This window comes from Rutidosis leptorrhynchoides, chromosome 11, assembly GCF_046630445.1.
Source record: "Rutidosis leptorrhynchoides isolate AG116_Rl617_1_P2 chromosome 11, CSIRO_AGI_Rlap_v1, whole genome shotgun sequence".
Classification (NCBI taxonomy): domain Eukaryota; kingdom Viridiplantae; phylum Streptophyta; class Magnoliopsida; order Asterales; family Asteraceae; genus Rutidosis; species Rutidosis leptorrhynchoides.
Genome location: NC_092343.1, coordinates 47,435,589 through 47,455,866, shown reverse-complemented (window position 1 = coordinate 47,455,866; position 20,278 = coordinate 47,435,589). Strand labels below are relative to the sequence as shown.

At 37.9% G+C, this 20,278-nt stretch overlaps 1 pseudogene; it reads left to right on the top strand.

The window, feature by feature from the left end:
- The first annotated feature begins 4,555 nt into the window (after positions 1 to 4,555).
- LOC139874533 (DNA N(6)-methyladenine demethylase ALKBH1D-like) lies at positions 4,556 to 7,793 on the top strand (annotated as a pseudogene).
- The last annotated feature ends 12,485 nt before the right edge of the window (positions 7,794 to 20,278 follow it).

Genomic DNA, 20,278 nt, shown 5'->3' with positions numbered 1-20,278 from the left:
TACCCCATCTTGCTCAACAATCGTCGTACATCGCTTGTTTGACACGATTTGAACCCGTAACAATGGTAGCTAATCATTGTTACGCGAGCACGTCGCATTAACTTGCTAGTACAACGTCTATCTCGCTTGACGATTGCTAACACAACACAAACAATTAGCGGAAGGTTAGTTCACATAAACCTAAACACTAATCAACACCCGGTCCGACCCGTCTCCTACAAGTCCCGCATTTAAACGCATACACATTAAAGTCTAAGTCTAGGCACCTACCTCAAGACGCCTAAATCCCTTAGACCATGCTCTGATACCACTTGTAACGACCCGACTTCAATTCACCAAAAACGTGTACCAAAAAAAATCTTCTGGTGCAGCACATCTGGACGGCGTCCAGATATCTAGACGGCGTCCAGCAATGAAGGGTGGGATGGCATCCAGCAGATCTGGACGACGTCCAATTGGCCTTCCAGCTGCTGTCCCCGGGTCCAACTTACACGAGCGGAAATTCCGCTTCCCGACACTTTTAAATGAAAACCTTTTCACAACATATCACAATATAATAAACTAAGAGGTTTTCATCATCAAAACAAGTTTTACATCACCGGGCCCACATCGGCCCGAATTACGCGTTTCGTTCAAAAATACAAGTTTCAACCATACTAGTTTAAATTCCAAACAACACTAGAGCATGGTGTTTGGGGTTAAACTACCCAAATATTGGCCGAACTTCCAAAAGCTACCCAAAAGCATCCCCTATCAAAATAAGCGGGAGACCACTAATCCAACCAAATACCTTTTCCTTTGTCCGCGCCAGAGCCTAAAAAGGAAAACAACGAGAGGGTAAGCTAAAGCTTAGTGTGTGCAACAATTATACATATACATATATAACCTACTTACATGCATCACTTACACAATACCGTCCACGAGCTAGCAATTCGACAATCATGCAAAACATTATGCATATACCAATAACCGAAATTCACAATGAGCTAGCAATACCAATAGCATATAGTTCATAATTAAATATGCCGATACAAAATTCATACAACCATGGTTAACCAATCGAACAAGGGAACAGTACTTAAAAGACCGTCGGAGTTCATAACATCCATTAGTGTTACTTAAACACCGCGTAATCACTAATCTCTCGGGTGATGTCAACAACGCGACTCACTCACCCCATGACAATGTGGCGTCTTGAACAACGCGACGAATCCACATGTCAATCAAAACAATGAGTGGTGCCTTGAACACCGCGGCATCCACTCCCATGACAACGTGGTGCCTTGAACACCGCGGCATCCACATGTCAATCAACCAATGAGTAGTATCTTAAACACCGCGACAATACTACTCGTTACTTAGAATGTGGTGTCTTGAACAACGCGACAATGCCACATTCATACAACACAAATAAATACATTATATACGGACACACATAATTATTCCACTCACTTTAACGATTCGATGATGGTTTTATACTTCCGCAAACTTTAAAGCAAAGTACCTAATATAATAAATACTTCAATCAACACACAATCTAGTTGGACTAAATACCAACAATTCACTTATGTGCATTTAGTGACTTAAATGCATTAAATGCCCCATTTCACCAAAACCGCCCCTTAAGGGTCAAGACCATCATTAATCACTTAAAAGCTAGTGATTAAGGTCCAACAACACTAACTATTACACCATTAGGGTATTTCACACCCACATTTCCCAACTAGGTCAATCATTAGCCCTTTGACTAATTTAAAGTCAACATACCCATTTCGGGTCATCCACTAACCTAAATGACACCCACTAACATTAACTACAAGTGTGCTAGCGATTTACTAGGCCTTTAAGACCCATTTACATACTTTAACTTTTCAAAACCCTAGGTTAGTCATCTTTGAGTCTTCATGACCCAAACTTACCCAAAAACCCCCAAATCACTAACAAATGGGTTTTAATGTTCATCACTAGTCCAAACTCTAACCCTTAAACAATTTAAACTAAGGAAATCAAGTTTAGGACTTACCACCACAATCAAAACATAGCTAGTGAGGAGATGAACAACTTTAATGCTCGAGCTCTAACCCGAAACAAGCTTCTTCTTCCTTAGATGGAGCTTTCTCACTCTAAAACTTTCCTCTCTCTCTCTCTCTCTCTCTCTAAACTTGAAGTGGAAGGATGAGGTGGTTGATAATGGAGTGAATGAGGCTCCACCAACTGATCTAAGGCCTTAAATTCGTTCCCCAAGTGAATTTATCAAAATACCCAATTAAAATATCTAAAAACAAGGCAGCTGGCCTGCCAGCTAATCTGGACGGCGTCCATATTTCTGGACGGCGTCCAGCCCTTCACAATGGGACGGCGTCCCACCAATTTGGACGGCGTCCAAAGCAAATGGGAAAACAGGATCTTACAATTCATACCACAGTGACCCCTCAAGTTCAAAAACTAATTTTGGGCTCCGGTTGATGTTTTGAACATACCACGAGGACCCTCCATGTAATTTTGTCTAGTTTTTATATAAAGTTTTTTGTTTTTTTGCCAAAAAAAAAAAAAAAAAAAAAACAAATAGTATAAAATACTTCCTATAAAATAAGGAGGTGATACTCACACACCACTTTTTTATCCATGTACACCGAATTACCTATTTTACCGTTAATTATATTTATAATAATAATATAAATTCAACTTTCTAGGGGCATAACTGTAATTTTATGGGACAAAAGTGTACATGGATTAAAAAAATGGTGTGTGGGAATCACCTCCCATAAAATAAAGACATTTTCATCAAAAAAAAATTAAAAAAGCCGAACAAATATACAACATTTCGACGGTTAGGCTCGGGAACAGACAACAAGACCCTAACCGCTATCAACCTACGAGTTGGACTGGGAACAATAATTAAGCAATGAAACCTAAAACTCTATTACAACATAGAATCCAAAAGCACTTCGTAACCAAAAGACAATCGAGGTAACAAACATCTAAACAACAACGAACACTAACAGGGCTGCCAACATAAATAAAAGAAATGAAATGGTCCAAGCCGAAAACTTATTGATCGTTAGGATCTCGTTTCACAACAATGCCATCGATTTTGTCTCGCCCTTTTTTTTTTCCCGCGTGGTTCTCAAATCTAAAAGTTAAGACGTTAGACGAATGTCAACCAAAGTAGCCGTAGATGGTGATAAAACCCCTCGTTGCTCGAGATATTTAAAGAAACCGGGTTCACTCTTATTCTTGTTACACACCACAACATTAACCCTACACGCAAGGTCCTCGACAACCATCGTATCTTTATTCTTCTTCAACTTCTGCTTAATGTCATACCGTAAATGGTACTCCGTATTTCATACCCCGCTTTATAGAAAGTAAAATTACATTTTTACTTTCTCCATATGTTGTAAAATATGTTATTGACTCTTTAGTAATTATGGTAAAATTGTTGTAGCGATCTGTAAAATAAGCCCAGCCCATGTATCCAAACCTAGTAACTATTATTGGAACCTCGTATTTTTATTGCTGAAACTCTCTTGTTCCTCAACAATACAGCTGTAAATCATTTTATTTTATTTTTTCTTTTCTTTTCTTTTCTTTTCTTTTCTTTATCAATGTTTTACGAATATATAGAAAATTATGGTCGATTTTCAAGTTACAGTTATTAAACTGATGACTTAGGGTTTAGCCCAATTAGGGTCTACACAATTAACTTGAGCCCCAAGTCAATTAACCCTAATTCCCATCTATAAATATGGGGCAAAACCTACATCAAGTTCATAATCTCCCAATCGCATACAACTCTTACTCTCTCAATGAAAGCACCACCTCATACGATCATTCGATCACACCGCAACGCCGCCACCGCAAGTCCGCAACGCACACGGCAGTTATCGCCGGATCTTCTCCACGATCGTCTTCACGATCGCAACTCTAGGGTTTTTACCTACGGGTCTTGTAGGGTTTTTTCTCCCTTTGCCGTCGATAGGGTCCGACTATCGACCGTCGGGCAATTCGTTGGCCGCCCTCCCGAGATCATCATCTCGGGTACGGGTTATTCACGGTAACCGGACCGGAGATCAACGACGTTGACGCCTAAAAAACCCTTTCGCATTGATGTCCGTGTGTAGGTTTTCCCTTGGAAAAAATATGCATGAACATAAACATACATACAGGTGATACAATGATGAAAGGCATAAAGGGGATGATGATGACGACGACGACCAAGTTACAGTCATTGATTCCTTTTCGTAATGCATCTGTTAGTGTGAGTAGTCGATATATTATTTATATATCCTTAATTGATTATTGATTATAAGTTTCAAAATTTAGAAAATTTTAATCTGCAAATTAGGGTTCCGATGCCACTTGCTCATAGTAGAAATGAAAAACTAAAATAATACTTTTTTTCTTTCTAGTAAAATAATTAATTACTTATAAGTGTTGTAGAAGAGTGTAATTAGTTAATTACCAAGTAAGTGGTGAGCTTTTAGATTATATGTGGTTACTAAGATTTAAGATTTTGTTTCTTATATGTGAACATCAACTTTAACTGAACTTTTTTGTTAGCTTAAAAGTTTGGATTTTTATACATTACTTACAACGTTTTTCAATAATTATCCAGGCTTTATTCCATAGTTCCCGAGTCGATAGTTATCATCATGGTCTGTACAAACTAAATCACAACACTTTTGCTAATGAACTGAACAAGACAGAACCATTCAGTTTAATCCTCCCCAGAAGCACAGAGTCACTATGTGGGATCATAAAACCAGAAAATTCAAAAAAATCGTGTGTAGTACTCGATACCGGATTGGTTCTTTTGAAGAATTACATCAGCGTGAGTGATCAGGTATATCTTCGGTTCGTAAGCTTAGCATTTTTAAAAAAAAAAAAAATTCATCAAGAGCAATGCTAATATGAGTTGAATGTTTGATTAGTTAAAAGTTGCAATATAATCCTACTGTTATTAAGGTTGAAATAGTGAATACTTGTCAAGAATTTGGTATGGGTCCCGGGGGATTCTACCAACCTATTGAAAAACATGGAGGAAAAATGAAGTTACATATGATGTGCTTTGGTCGAAATTGGGACCCGATAACAAAGTAAGATTCAAAATACAGAAACGATGGTTCTGAAGCACTACCCGTTCCTGATCAACTCATTTCATTGGCTGTAACCTCAATTCAAGATTCTCAAGCTTATGATGATTCAATTCCTTCAATGGACCCAGACATTTGTATCGTCAATTTTTATACTAGCACTGGCCGACTTGGTCTTCATCAGGTACCACATAATTAATTAGTCACTTGGTCATGTAATTATTATTAGGGATCGGGATTGTATACTAGTAGGCCACCAAAGTTTATCAGATTGTGTTTGTAGGTCATTCATATTTTGAAAACGATTTTATAAGCCACCCATTTTTTATAGACTTCTCAATGTATGTCAAATTCGCATAATAACTCAACCAAAAAATGTAAATACACATGAATATCTTAATTTGTTAGAATGTTATAATTCACCCATGATTCTTATTGATCAAAGAGGCCAAATATATAGTACATGACCTGATCTCATATCCCTTGATTTTAGGAATCCTACATTTAATATGAGATATGAATAGATATGCCTACATTTAATGCTAGATATTACATAAGATATTGTCTACGTCTAATATCCGTTAACATCCCCCCGCAGTTTGAGCGGGAGAGGAATGAACGGTCAAACTGGATTAAAACGCTAAAAACTAAATAACATTCTTCTTTCCGAGCAGACTGATATTCGTTGATGTGGTTGCGTATTGCTTGACTGCGTTTCCTTTTCCGTAACGTTTTTTTTTTTTTACGTCGTGGCTTGCTTTGCCTAAGGATTGAGCAGGACTTGGGCATTGAACTTTGTCGACGATAACCAGTCTTTATCGGAAGAGATTATTATTCTTATTATTATTTTTTTTCGAGGTTTGGAACCTAGTCTAGCTAGGCGGCTCATCCTCACGCCGATTATAAACGGAAAAACTTCATTTTGATTTGAGTGGAAGAGAAATATAGATGTAGGTGAGAACTGAGAAGAAATTCTAGAATGAAAATAGGGATATAGAAAGGAGAGATTTTGATGGTGGTTGTTGGGTCAAGAAAAACAGTAATATTTTCTATTCGTTAATGCATATTGATGGAAACATGTGGAACCTACAATGACTAATATCTACACATTCATGTCATAATCCACTTTTTCTATCCCATAAATTATTGTCTATACTTTTATAGAGAGAAAAACATAAAGCTTTTTACAAACAACTTGACAAAATAAAACTCATTGGAAGATCTGAGATCCAAATCATATTCATATAAATAAATTCAAAAATCAACCAGTAAAGTACAGAATCGTGAATTCTCAAGAAAATAAAGAATGAGGAAACGTCTATGAGAACTATCAGGTGAGCTAAGTCAACTCAGAAAAGAAAACACTCAGATTGATAAAGAAAGGAAAATGATGATTATGTTCATCGTGAAGAAAAAGAAATGAAGAACAGAGAAGAGGGAATCTCCGTGGATGATTTCAGAGGTACGTTGTTTTTTATATATTTTTTTTTTTTGAAAGAAATTGAAGAACAAAAGAGTCATAGAAAGAAGACGGGAGCTGAAACGGTGTATATTTCAACCGTGATGTTGCTGCTCCAGTGGTGAGATGACAATGTATATTTCAACCGTGATTTGAAAGAAGACGAGAGCTGAAACGGTGTATATTTTAACCGTGATGTTGCTGCTCCGGTGGTGAGATGACGGTGTCTATTTCAACCGTGATTTGTTGCTGCTCCGGTGGTGGTATGACGGTGTATATTTCAACCGTGGTTTGGATGCTTTTTGCAAGAATTGAAAAACAAAAGAAAGATAGATAGAAGACCGAATTAAAGGGTCGGTGGTTGATTGGAAGATTTGATGGGTGGTAGAGCAGAAGCGGCACATATTCGGCCGACTAGGTTTTGGATCAAACTCTCTGATACCATGTTAGAATGTTATAATTCACCCATGATTCTTATTGATCAAAGAGGCCAAATATATAGTACATGATCTGATCTCATATCCCTTGATTTTAGGGATCCTACATTTAATATGAGATATGAATAGATATGTCTACATTTAATGCTAGATATTACATAAGATATTGTCTACGTCTAATATTCGTTAACATAATTAACACCGCCTCTATTATTCAAATGTTTCTTCAAAAGTAACAATATTGCATTCTTTTACATTTTACGATGTATTTTTCCTCAAAATTTGGTATGTACGAAACAAAATGCAAATTTGGGTAGCTTACAAACACAAAATAATGGGATTATATTCAAGGAGGCCACCAAAGTTTATGAAATTGTATATTAACACGGTACTTAGTGGTGTTTATTTATTTATATAGGATCGGGATGAAAGCAAGAGTAGTTTGAAAAGAGGATTGCCGGTAGTTTCAGTGTCGATTGGTGACTCTGGAAAATTCTTGTATGGTAATAGTAGAGATGTGGACAATGCAAAAGAGGTTTTGTTGGAATCGGGAGACTTATTGATATTTGGGGGAAAATCTAGACATGTATATCACGGGGTGTCGAATATCATCCCGAATTCAGCTCCTTTATCGTTGCTTCAACAAACTAACCTTAGACCTGGCCGTCTTAACCTTACATTCAGACAATATTGACTACTCATTTGAATGAGTCTTTGGATTCAGTCGCTGCTACTCAACTCTTATCCTGAAGTTCGGACCTTGTCTTTTTTACTAGTTGTTTTATTTATCATTATCATTATCATTATCATTATCATTATCATTTATCATTTATCAATTATCATCTATCAATTATCATCTATCATCTACCATCTACCATCTACCATCTACCATCTTCCATCTACCAACTACCAACTACCAACAACCAACAACCATTAACCATTATCATTATCATTGATTAATTGATTAATTGATTATTATTATACCCTAAGGTATGTTATGATACTTTATTAAGCTTCGAATCGGTTGTTAAGCCCTAGGAGCAAGCAAGGGTAACGACAAGTAGGTTTGCCCAATACGGCATTAAGGGACACCAATTCTCGTCACCAACACTGGATATATCACTATGTCTTCCCTTCACCAGACGGATTTGTGTATTCCGAGTGCACACACCTTTGTTTTCGAATCAGTGACCTCATTGTCTTAGTTATGCTCCAGCTCGGCAATACGTTTAAGGAGATGTTCGATTTCCGCATCTAATGGAGAAAAATAATATTCCATTCGTCATTCAACCATTAGTGTACACGGGAATTAATGTATATAACTTTTCTTTTGCTAATTGTTGTATATTAATATGTGCATTTTTATTGCAACGGTAACGTTTGCAATGTATTTAACTCGTTGGTTACTTGTGAAAATATAAAATGAACATGATGTACCCAATTAGACAAATCGGACGTTGTTTAAAATGATTTATCGGAATCATAACATGATCATCTTGCCACCTCTAGGATATACATTATCATTATCATTTATTGTGTAACGTGACTCTATTAATCGAGTCAACAGTAAGCGCCGATTTATTGACGACTTGACTGTCAATTAAAGCTTAAATTGAACTTCAAATAAGTTTAAACCCATAGAAATTTGAATATGCCATTTTTATGGCGCCTACTATTTCTTTTTCAATTTACTTATTGGCCGGAGGTTCATTCAGAAGCAATATTTGTTTTCATAAAATCTCGAGAGATGACTTTCTCTACTCTTGGATGTTTAAATATGAATAGAGAAATAACTTCTCTTTATTTTAAGAATAGGGAAATTATCGTCTACATCTTAACTCCTCATACTCCACTTATGTAATATTGGGTTTTGTTGTTATTGTTGTCGTTGTTATTCCGTAACTTTTTTTATGTGTTTTTGTTTCAAACTAGTGTTCGAACCCTCGCTTCGCGCCGGGGTTCGGTTTTCAATGTATTATATTGCGTTTAGTTTGTAAAATTATTTCGTGGCTAACGATGAGATCGTTGAAGCGCAACTCGAGTCGAACTAAAAGGTATAATCTGTGAAAGATTTAAATGTTATTTTAAATTAACAATATATGCACATCTCCGCGTTTCACTATGAAATTGTCGACTTTTAAAAATTTAACGCAAAATCGACGTGTATGAAAAGTACCTCAAATATTTAGCATTTTTTAAAAAGCGTCTGTATTGCGTATAGTTAGTGACAGTGTGCTCCTAAAATTATTTCGAGTTTAACGATGGTGTCAGAAAAATTTAACTCGTTGCGAGCGAGAAGATATGACCCGTTGAATATTTGGGTGGAGTTTATTTAAATTTTTTTATGAAAATGAGTATTGACACTATACCCCCTGTTTGGGGGGTCGATTTTATTATTTGAACAAACTATGGGGCCTTTTTTTTAAAAAAAAAAGGTGGAAAAGGGGAAAAAAATTGAAAGGACGAAAGCGCCCCTGGTGACTATTAATCGTTTTTGTCTATTAGGTAGTATATAAAGTATGTGGTCGATTTATAACGAATGAGAAGTTTAATGGTTAAAGTATAAAATGTTAAAAGTTTGTGGTAAGTTTATAAAAACCATAAAGTTAACGATTATATATTTTGGGGCTAAAATGTAAGTAAATAAAAGATTAGGGGTAGTTTGTGAAACTTGTGAGGTTTACTATTCACTTTGGCTATGCCTTTTAGATATATAGATGAGTATTGACACTATACCCCCTGTTTGGGGGGTCGATTTTATTATTTGAACAAACTATGGGGCCTTTTTTTAAAAAAAAAAGGTGAAAAAGGGGGGAAAAATTGAAAGGACGAAAGCGCCCCTGGTGACTATTAATCGTTTTTGTCTATTAGGTAGTATATAAAGTATGTGGTCGATTTTTAATGAATGAGAAGTTTAATGGTTAAAGTATAAAATGTTAAAAGTTTGTGCGAAGTTTATAAAAACCATAAAGTTGACGATTATATATTTTAGGGCTAAAATGTAAGTAAGTAAAAGATTAGGGGTAATTTGTGAAACTTGTGAGGTTTACTATTAACTTTGACTATGCCTTTTAGATATATAGATATAATGTGTTATCTATAGTCTTCCAGAATATTATAACATATATCTCGACCACCTGTAAGGGTCAAAGTATACCTTAATCATGTGGAGTACATGTTTGCATTAGTTTAAAATGAGAATTTGTCTATTCGCATGTCTATTTATTTGCCTCCCATTTGATTCATCTTCTATCTATCAATTATGTTATGCTATTGAAAATATATATGTTAAAAATATTTAAACTAATAAGATTAGTTGCAAATATTTATGTCCTAAGTATTATTTATAAAGTCTTATGGTGATAAGTTACTTGAGTTAACCACCTCTGATGTTGTTGACCAAATGGTACAATTTATTAGTTGTATAACAATTTATTTTTCACTTAAACGATATGCAATTACAATATATGAATTTACTTATGATTGTTACAGATACTTCAATTACTACTGAAAGCTTCTCAAGATAAAATGATATGGATAGTTATGGCAAATGGAAAGACTCTCTTTTACCGTATGGTGAATGAGGTCTAAACATTAAACATTGGATCTCTTCGGGCAAATTTTTTTTTCACTCTTGGGAAATTGTTTACAGCAAATCAAAACAGAATCGAACTCCCTTTGGTGCTCATCTTACACTGAAGTGTGCCGAGAAAGCCCGTGCATTGGTCAATAAACTTCCAGGTTATCAATTGCACTGAAAACAGTTGTAAACTCAGACCCTTCGTATTAAAAAGAATAATAATAATAAAAAAATAACAAATTTTAATGTAAAATCATGATCCAGGAATTGTAGATGCGTTAGTTGTGAAGATAGTTGCTTGGGAAAATGAACGAGGCGTTGAGTTTACTTATGATGGGTTAACAACTTATTTCTTCTATCTCATTTTTTATTATTATTTACTTTTATCATTGTTTAGATTTTGTTGATGATTTAGGATGACACGTAATGTAGTTAATAAAACGTTAAGCTTAGGGTGTTTAGCAAAATATTAAGCACTTTTTGAATAATGAAGTTACTGCACTTTTTCATTATACTTTTTGAGTTAAGGTTACTGCACTGAAAGATGAACAGAGTCAAGCACAATTTGAACTCAATGCAGCTCATACAGGGTTAAGGAGTGTGAATCACAAATTAATTGCATTCTCAAAGAGCAGCAAAAAGTCAAAAACAAGATTGGCGAGAAAAATCTCGATAGGAAAAACTAAAAAATGAGGTAATATCAGATTAATTAATGCTTCTTTACATTGCGTAGTTGACATGACATTTATTAATTAAAAAAGCTATATTTTTTTGTATGTTCTGTAGGTGAAACGCTTGGAAACAGAACAAAAAGATTGTTCATTAAAGGTAGAAAAGTTGATGGAAAAACATAGTTGGATCACTTCTGAAAAACAGATTTTTGGGAGAAGTGGTAGTGATTACGGTTTCACATCACGGGACCCACGTAAAGCAAGGGAACAATTTGAAAAGCTTCAGGCAGAACAAGCAGGGTAACGTTCTGCAACATTTTACTATTAATTATGTTTTTTAGATAAATTTCTTTGTTGCAGAAACTAGAAACTCGTTTGAATTATTTGGTTGTTTTTTTATTTGAAGACTTGAGAAGAGGATGAACAAGAAAGTTCTGGCCATGTTTAAGAAAGCAGAAGACGAGTACAATATGAGTACAATGATTTGATATCCAAGAACATTATTGAGGTTAGTTAACGTAGATTATCATTTAAAGTTGATTTATGATTATTTGTCACTCACTGATGATTTTGTATAGAATGATAAGTCGAAAGATATAGTCGTGCTATACTTTCAACCCTGTGGTTGGTTTGGGTATGTTTCTTTTACTTCTCTTTTTTGGCGTGTCAGTTGCAAACTGGTTACACGGGTCAATGGGCTGTGTTTAATTTCAAACGGGTAAGAAAAAGCTGCTAGGGAATGGGTTAAACAACTCTTTTCTTACTAAATATTACAATCTCTCTGTACTAATGTTAAACAAGAGTTTGACTGTGTTACTTGTTCAATCTAAGTTTATTCGTTTTATAGAATCAATGTAGATCCTTTGTTAGAAAGTGAATACATATTTTTTTTTTTTTTTAATTTACAGTACAGAGAGATAAAAAAGAAAAGAGTATAGTGGACAGATGTATCCTAAATTTATATAAGTTGATGAAACTGACTGATTATATTTTAAATGGGTCAAAATTGCCACTTTAACTAATATTGGTTAATATCAGTACATTATCCACAACACATCACAAGTCAACAAGAGGCTAACAAACTAGCCGTATTACTTGGTCATTCAAATGGCCATTCAAGATCCTATCATTTAGCTCTTTGTTGTATATTCAAATTGTAACTCTGACTATATATAGAACCACTGTAAATGCTTATTAAGTGAATGAAATAAAATACAATTCAAGTTCTCATATGGTATCAGATAGCCAATCGGCTTAAACCTGCCATTATCTTCAACGATCCTATTCATCTTCATGGCTACCCATGTTAGGAAGAGGGGATCGCCTGGACGTTGGGAGATACAAATTTGAGAGAAAAACAACTCTATTACTCACAAGAATAGATTTGCAGAGTATTACAAAACTCTTAAAAAAAACTCTCAAACTCACACACACTCTCTAGGTTGTGATTACACTTCTCTGAGTGATTTAGGATGATTTACAACTGAGGTTTGCACCTCTATTTATAGTAAAAATTCTATGGCGGTGGAATGGTGTGAACGGAGAAGGTTGGCGGCCGTCATCGTCATCAACTTTGCTACTTCCATATGAGTTGTCAAGGTTGCCTACTTTGAATATCTAGAAGGTGGGCTTCTAGATTGTAGGCTGGAAATCTTCAATTCTCCCCCTCCAGCCGAATCCACGAACATTCCAGTTATGTCTCTGCATAACTCCAACTTCTCTCGAGTCACCACCTTTGTTAACATATCCGCAGGATTCTCCTTTGTATGGATCTTCACTAGTCTCAACAGTTGTCGATCAATTACCTCGCGTATCCAATGATAGCGAATATCAATATGTTTTGTACGAGAATGGTACATTGAGTTCTTGCTCAAATCTATAGCACTTTGACTGTCAAAATATACCTTGTACTCCTTTTGCTTGATTCCAAATTCTTGAAGATAACGCTTTAACCACAACATTTCTTTTCCAGCTTCTGCGGCAGCAATATACTCTGCTTCAGTTGTGGATAATGCAACACACCTCTGTAGTCTTGACTGCCATGAAACAGCTCCCCCTGCAAAAGTGTAAATGAATCCTGAAGTAGATTTCCTACTATCAGGATCTCCGGCCATATCCGCATCTGTATAGCCTTCCAAGATTGGATCAGCTCCCCCGTAACAAAGACATAGATTCTTTGTACCTTTAAGATATCTGAGAATCCATTTTACCGCCTCCCAATGCTCTTTCCCGGGGTTCAAGAGAAAACGACTCACCGTTCCCACTGCATGAGCAATATCGGGCCTTGTACACACCATCGCATACATCAAACTTCCAACTGCTGAAGAATATGGTACTGACGACATCTACCCGATCTCTTCCTTGGATGAGGGACAAGAACTCTTGCTTATCTTGAAATGGTTAGCTAATGGAATGCTAACAGGTTTGGCATTGTTCATATTGAAACGTGAAAGCACTCGTTCAATATACTTCTCCTGAGATAGCCATAACCTTTTATTCTTCCTGTCTCGGGTTATCTGCATTCCCAAAATCTGTTGAGCCTGTCCTAAGTCTTTCATGTCAAAAGACTTAGAGAGTTCCTTCTTCAGCTGGTTGATCTTCGTTGCGTCTTTTCCTACGATCAAAATATTGTCTACATAAAGTAGAAGAGCAACGATATCTCCTTCAGAAAACTTCTGAATGTAGACACACTCATCTGCTGCAGTTTTCTTGTACCCGTGACTCACCATGCACGAGTCAAACTTCTTGTACCACTGCCTAGGTGCCTGCTTTAAACCGTACAAACTTTTCTTCAGCTTGCATACGAGGTTATCTCCTGAAACCTCAAAACCTTCTGGCTGCTCCATGTAAATTTCTTCATGTAAATCTCCATGAAGAAAAGCTGTCTTTACATCCATCTGTTCAAGCTCCAAGTTCATACTTGCGACCAATCCAAGTATGACTCTAATTGAAGTCATCTTGACTACTGGTGAAAATATCTCGTCAAAATCAATCCCTTTCTTCTGTTGGAATCCTTTGACTACAAGTCGTGCTTTGTATTTCACCACTTTTCCACTACCATCCTTTTTCAGCTTGAACACCCATTTATTTTTCAGTGCCTTCTTCCCGCGTGGAAGTTCTACAATCTCATAAGTTTGATTTTTCTGCAGAGAATCCATCTCATCCTGCATTGCGAGCAACCATTTTTCTTTATCCTTATGAGTTACTGCTTCATGAAAACTCTCCGGTTCTCCATCTTCAGTAAGTAGAAGGTACTCGGATTCTGGATATTTACTCGATGAAATCCGACCTCGTTCAGATCTACGAACTTCTGGAACATTCTGAGGAGATCCACCATCATCTTGACCTTGTGATGGTGCTGGAACGTCTGGCAGATGGGGTTGTGGCTCCCCCTGCTCAGCACCGTCATTTCCTCATTATCTTCTACTTCTGGCATTTCTTCTTGCACTGAAAATTCATTTCTCATGAATGATTCCGTTGTTGCCTCTGGCACCTGAGCAGCAACATTCGACTTCTGAGATATTGTGGGCTTTTCAATATCTTCTATTGTCTGGCTTTCATGGAACACCACGTCCCTACTTCTGATCACCTTTTTCTCCTTTGGATCCCATAATCTGTATCCAAATTCTTCATCTCCATAGCCTATGAATATGCATGGAGTGGTCCTTGCATCCAGCTTCTGCCTGAGCTCCTTGGATACATGTGCGTACGCCAAACATCCAAATACTCTTAAGTGAGAGTATGATGGATCCTTTCCAGACCAAAGTTTCTCCGGAACTTCAAAATTCAGTGGTACTGATGGAGATCGGTTGATCAAATAACAAGCGGCTCTGACTGCTTCTCCCCAGAATGGCTTTGGCAGCTTAGCCATACTGAGCATGCTCCGAACACGTTCCATGATTGTTCGGTTCATTCTTTCTGCTATACCATTATGTTGAGGGGTACGTGGGACCGTCTTCTCATGTCGGATGCCATATGATCTGCAATAGGCATCGAACTGCCTGGAAGAGTATTCACCGCCGTTGTCGGATCGAAGACACTTTAACTTCTTTCCTGTCTCACGTTCTACCATGACATGGAACTGTTTGAAGTAATCGAACACCTGGTCCTTCGTCCGTAAGAAATATACCCACACCTTTCGAGAAGTATCATCGATAAACGTCAGAAAGTATCGATTGCCGCCAATTGATTCAACCTCCAAGGGACCGCAAACATCAGAGTGTACCAGACTGAGTAACTCTAATTTTTTCGTTGAAGAGGAATTAAACGAGACTCTATGCTGCTTACCAAACAGACAATGATTGCAAGGATCTAGTGCAGCATCCTTGTCTACATTGATAAGCTCCTTCTTTATTAGGGTAGACAACCCTTTCTCACTCATGTGACCGAGTCTCTGGTGCCATAAATTTTGTGAAGCCTCCTTTTCTGTAACATTAATACTGTCTGTGCAGATCTTCACATGAGTCTTGTACAGTGTGCCACAAATGTGTCCTCGAGCGACTATCATAGCGCCTCTTGACAATTTCCATGTGCCTTTACTGAAATGACTATCATAGCCCTGTTTGTCAAGAGCTATCCCAGAAAGTAAATTCAGACGAAGATCTGGCACATGGCGGACATCCTTCAGAGTGATTGTGCTCCCGGAACTTGTCTTTATCCTGACATCTCCAATTCCGACAATCTCATCGGAACTAGAATTTCCCATCTTCACAACTCCAAAGTCACCAGCTTTGTATGTTGTAAAGTATTCCTTGTATGGAGTCACGTGGTAGGAAGCTGCAGTATCTACCACCCATTCTGTTTCTTCTCGTGAGACATGAAGGCATGTCTCATCATGGGTTGAACAATAAGCTACATCACCAGAGATAGTCACTAATGTTTCTCCACCCTTATTCTTCGGCTGTGAACTGCTTTGACCTTGTTCCTCTTTCAATCTATAGCAGTTCTTCTTCATATGTCCCTCTAATCCACAATGATGGCATTTATATGTTGGTTTTCTGCCATCAGCTGACCTGCCCCTGCTCTTGCTTCTGCCTCTACATTTATTTTTGCTACTCATTCGCTGTCTCCCCCGATTCTCTGTGACAAAGGCATGGGTCTGATCTGTGCCCATGTCCTTTCTCCTTGCCTCTTCACTGAATAGGGCATCCTTGACCATTGACATGGTAAGTTTGCCATTCGGGGCTGAGTTGCTGAGTGTTACTACCAGCGTTTCCCAACTATCGGGAAGGGAACTAAGTAGCAGTAGCGCCTGAACTTCATCGCCAAGCGGCATCTCTACAGACGATAACTGGTTGACCAAGCTCTGGAACTCACTGGTATGCTCGGCAACTGAAGTTCCACTTTTGAGCTTCATGTTGACTAAACGCCTCATCAGCAGGGCTTTATTCCGAGCAGTCTTGGCCTGGTACATGTCCACCAACTTTTTCCAGAGGACATATGCGTCTGTCTCTTGTGCAACATGGTGGAAGACACTATGATCAATCCATTGACGGATCTGACCAATAGTTTTTCGGTTTGATTTCTTCCACTCTTTCTCTTTGGCAGAATCAAGGTTTATACCCTTCAATTCAATAGGATCGAACAAATCCTTACAGCTGAGGAGATCTTCCATCCGAGGTTTCCACAGCGTGTAGTTTGTGGCTGTGAGCATAATCATAGCTCCGGAAGATGATGTTGACTCTTCTGTGGACATTATCACCTTACAAATAATTTTTTAACACAAACGGGGTTGAATTGTAGAAAACAGAGATCACCGTTACGTCCGGAACGGTTGAAAATGGTGGAATAGACACTTCGCGGCTTAAATTCCACTTACGGGGCAAAATTATAATTTTTATAAACTTCAGGGACCAAAAATGAAATTCTAAAAATTTCAGGGACCAAATTGTAAAATTTCAGAATTGCTACAGTACCGCTACAGTGACTTGCTACAGTGCCGCCAGCTGCTACAGTGAATTGCTACAATGATCGTCTTCTCCGGCGAAAATTCCGGCACCAGTCGTCTTCTCCGGCAAGATTCCGGCGAGTTGACCAAACTTTGACCGCGTTTTCTGGGCTTGTTATAACTCCGTTTAAGTCGCCGTTTTTTGCGTTGGACTCGGTTCGACGAGACGAATCCAATGGTACACTAAAAATTGAATTTTGAGAAAACTTCAGAAGACCCAAAAACTCAACCAACGTCTCTAACCAAGCTCTGATACCACTTGTTAGGAAGAGGGGATCGCCTGGACGTTGGAAGATACAAATTTGAGAGAAAAACAACTCTATTACTCACAAGAATAGATTTACAGAGTATTACAAAACTCTTAAAAAAAACTCTCAAACTCACACACACTCTCTAGGTTGTGATTACACTTCTCTGAGTGATTTAGGATGATTTACAACTTAGGTTTGCACCTCTATTTATAGTAAAAATTCTATGGCGGTGGAATGGTGTGAACGGAGAAGGTTGGCGGCCGTCATCGTCATCAACTTTGCTACTTCCATATGAGTTGTCAAGGTTACCTACTTTGAATATCTAGAAGGTGGGCTTCTAGATTGTAGGCTGGAAATCTTCAACCCAAACCCGACTATCTCAATCACAGCAGCAACATGGAGTAATCCCGACTGCCAACTACACACAGAAAAGTTATCGACAGCCACAAATTCGTCCACCCTATTCGTGTGGATCTCAGCAACAAAACAGGTACAAACAGCCCTCCTCTAATTCGTCACAGCTGCAACATGGAGGACCACTATCTCAATCAGGAAATTACTGCAAATTTTGTCATCGTGGTGGCCATTTCACAAAAGACTGTCGCTCTCTTGCTTGTTTTTTGAAAGAAAACGGAATCACAGCGGTTTCTAATTTTACTACCGCCTCATCCGCATCATCTCCCTCTTGGATTCTAGACACGGGAGCATCGCACCACGTCACCTCCAATACTTCCAACCTCCAATCCTTCTCGGATTACGAGGGACCGGAAGAAATAATTCTTGGTGACGGCTCAGGTTTACCGATATCTCATCTCGGAAATACTTCAATTAAAACACCATCCTGTATATTTAAACTTAATGATATATTATGTGTGCCTACTTCACGTACAAATTTAATTTCCGTTGCTCGTTTTTGTCGAACTAATCGTGTTTCTTTGGAATTTTTTCCATGGCATTTCTCGGTGAAAGATCTGAACACGGGGGCACATCTACTTCGGGGAGCCTGCCAAAATGATCTCTATTATCTTTCTCAAAGCTGCACCCCTCAAATAAATTCGGTGACGGTCAATAAAGTGTGGCACAAGCGTCTTGGACATCCATCATCCCGAGTTTTATCTTACATTTTAAAGAATGCAAAATTGTCATCCTCTTCATCTATAAATTTGCATTGTGATTCTTGTTACTGTAATAAAAGCAAAAAGTTGCCTTTTGGTGACTCTTCTATTGTTAGTACTCGACCACTTGAATTTGTATACTCGAATGTATGGGGTCCCACGGATTTATCTCATGATCAATATCGATATTATGTCACATTTATTGATCACTTTACAAAGTACATATGGATTTATCCACTTCAAAATAAATCCGATGTCTCTGTTATCTTCCCACAATTTAAATTACTAGTTGAGAAAGCATGCCAACAAACCCTCACCGCATTGTATTCGGATAATGGTGGAGAATACATGGCCTTATCATCCTTCTTACGATCGCATGGCATTTCCCATTATACAACACCACCTCACACTCCCGAGCACAATGGCTTTGCGGAGCGGCGTCATCACACTTTGGTTACTACGGGTCTAACACTATTACATCAGGCCAACTTACGAATTTCTTTTTGGTCTTATGCAATAACCACAGCCGCCTACCTAGTAAATCGATTGCCTACACCAACCCTCAACAACAAATCTCCTCTAGAAGCCTTGTTTCATCGTCGTCCAAATTACTCTCGTCTAAAGGTATTTGGGTGTCTGTGTTACCCATGGTTACAACCATACAAAACCGCAAAGCTTCAATCAAACTCAAAACTATGTCTTTCTCGGGTACTCCACAACACAATCGGCCTACAAATGCTATGATCCGACAGCTCATAAACTATACATCTCTCGACATGTGCGTTTTTGTGAACATGAATTTGTTAGGAAGAGGGGATCGCCTGGACGTTGGGAGATATAAATTTGAGAGAAAAACAACTCTATTACTCACAAGAATAGATTTACAGAGTATTACAAAACTCTTACAAAAAAAAAAACTCTCAAGCTCACACACACTCTCTAGGTTGTGATTACACTTCTCTGAATGATTTGGGATGATTTACAATTGAGGTTTGCACCTCTATTTATAGTAAAAATTCTATGGCGGTGGAAGGGTGTGAACGGAGATGGTGGGCGGCCGTCATCGTGTTCATCTTTGCTTCTTCTACATGGTGTTCAAAGAAGGCTACTTTGAACATCTAGAAGGTGAGCTTCTAGATTGTAGGCTGGAAACTTTCAATTCTCCCCCTCCAGCCGAATCCACGAACATTCCAGTTATGTCTCTGCATAACTCCAACTTCTCTCAAGTCACCACCTTTGTTAACATATCTGCAGGATTCTCCTTTGTATGGATCTTCACTAGTCTCAACAGTTGTCGATTAATTACCTCGCGTATCCAATGATAGCGAATATCAATATGTTTTGTACGGGAATGGTACATGGAGTTCTTGCTCAAATCTAGAGCACTCTGACTGTCACAATGTACCTTGTACTCCTTTTGCTTGATTCCAAATTCTTGGAGATAACGCTTTAACCACAACATTTCTTTTCCAGCTTCTGCGGCAGCAATATACTCTGATTCAGTTGTGGATAATGCAACACACCTCTGTAGTCTTGACTGCCATGAAACAGCTCCCCCTGCAAAAGTGTAAATGAATCCTGAAGTAGATTTCCTACTATCAGGATCTCCGGCCATATCCGCATCTGTATAGCCTTCCAAGATTGGATCAGCTCCCCCGTAACAAAGACATAGATTCTTTGTACCTTTAAGATATCTGAGAATCCATTTTACCGCCTCCCAAT